At 45.4% G+C, this 1,830-nt stretch overlaps 1 pseudogene; it reads left to right on the top strand.

Moving 5' to 3' along the window:
* The first annotated feature begins 1,238 nt into the window (after positions 1 to 1,238).
* LOC138569105 (GTP-binding nuclear protein Ran pseudogene) lies at positions 1,239 to 1,616 on the top strand (annotated as a pseudogene).
* The last annotated feature ends 214 nt before the right edge of the window (positions 1,617 to 1,830 follow it).

The following is a 1,830-nucleotide window of genomic DNA, read 5'->3' as shown; positions in this document are numbered from 1 at the left end:
TTAACTCAGGATGTATGTAATAGGCTCATGGCTACTCCACAAATGTCACGTAGTGTGGCTTTGGTTAGGAGGTTAATGGGTATTTTCCTCAAATTGGTCAAGATATCAGAACAAGGTATGAGAGATGTGGCTTTAATGGAGGATGTATAAGTGGGTTCGTTGAATGTTCATGAAAGATACTTGTCGCAGTAAAGTGATAATATTTGTTTTATGGTGCTCTGCGAGAGCTTTGGCTTTTGTAATGTCTGAGGACAATTTTTTTGTGTGATATGTAAATTGGTATTTGTGTTTTTCTTCTTTTTTTAATTTTGTTATATTTTGTGTAAATGTACTTTTGTACTGAAAAACACAAATAAAAAATTAAAATCAAATAAACTGATTGCACACTTGCTGAGTAAATTCCTTCTCCTGATCTGTCTATTTGGTGGAAGTGCAGTGTGTATGGCAGAGTTCCTGCACTGGCGCCTTTTGGAGGCGATGAAATGAGACCTCATGAGAGACCTTTACAAGGTTGTCCACCTCCCATTTCTGACCTGTCACATTTTGAAGCCATAGTGGCGGAAGTGCTTTCTGAGAGTGAGTTCACCCTCCTGTGTTTTGACGCATACATGCCAACATTCTGTGACCAAAAATCTGTAGGAATCTTAAAGTTTCATAAATATTGAAAAAATCGTATTTGTTGCCACTAAATCGGTAGGCGGTAGGACTGCTTAAAAAACAGTATCCTACCGCCTAAATCGGTAGGGTTGGCAAGTATGTAGCAGGTCCCGGAGAGAGGGGCGCTGCATTGTGTGGCTACGCTGAAGAAATAGCATATTGCACTTGCAGGCGGTGGAAGTGGCTTGACTCGCGAAGGGCGGGGCTGAAACGTGCGGTTTCCCCCTGGCTCCTGGCGCAAGCTCACACCTGCCAGAACTCATTAGGACGAGTGGCTCGCCATTGCTTCTTCGGCTCGCCCCAGCATGTAGATGACTGGCACCGGGGAGCTGAGGTACAGTGAACCATGTGGCTGTTTATATCCAGAAGTGCTGGAGCGGATCTCACGGGTGCCTCTGACAGTCTTGGGAGGTTGCACTGGCGCGCTGGTCTGCTAACTGCTGCCAGTAAGAACACACCATTATGAAAGCAGCAGGTTGGACACATCCCTACTGAAGAACGTTCCTCGGATTCTGTGTACTTGCGCACCCTGCAACCATGGTTGAACAGGCTGCTAAATCCAGGCCAAAAATAAGAAAATCATGTTTGACGTCACATCAAGAGTCACATATAAGAATGCCCCCAACTGGCATCGAGATCTCTGTGAAAACATCCCCATTGTGCTCTGTGGCAACAACGTGGATATTAAAGACAGGAAGGTGAAGGCGAAATCCATAGTCTTGCATAGGGAGAAGAATCTCCAGTACTACGATATTCCTGCCAAGAGTAACTACAACTTTGAAAACCCCTTCCTGTGGCTTGCAAGAAAGCTAATTGGTGATCCCAACTTGGAGTTTGTAGCAATGCCTGCCCTCGCACCCCCTGAAGTTGTTATGGATCCAGCATTGGCAGCACAGTATGAACAAGATTTACAGATTGCCCAAACCACTGCCCTGCCAGAGGAAGGCGACGATCTGTGAGGGAGTGCGGCTGGAGCCCAGCGTCAGAAGGCAACTGTCCTGTGACGTCGATGGTGCAGCGTGTTTGCCACTTTATTTTCTAGCTGAGAAGAACATGTGATTAATCTTTTGGAAGCTGAAGGAGATGAACGGGCTTCGGAGTGAATGTGGCAGTAAAATTAATTCCTTCATATTTTGGACCTGCGTATTTAGCTGTTTTTGGACTGCAATTACT

The sequence above is a fragment of the Ambystoma mexicanum genome, chromosome 2q, assembly GCF_040938575.1.
Source record: "Ambystoma mexicanum isolate Mex_15411 chromosome 2q, UKY_AmexF1_1, whole genome shotgun sequence".
Classification (NCBI taxonomy): Eukaryota; Metazoa; Chordata; class Amphibia; order Caudata; family Ambystomatidae; genus Ambystoma; species Ambystoma mexicanum.
This window is presented reverse-complemented; position numbering and strand designations above follow the sequence as displayed.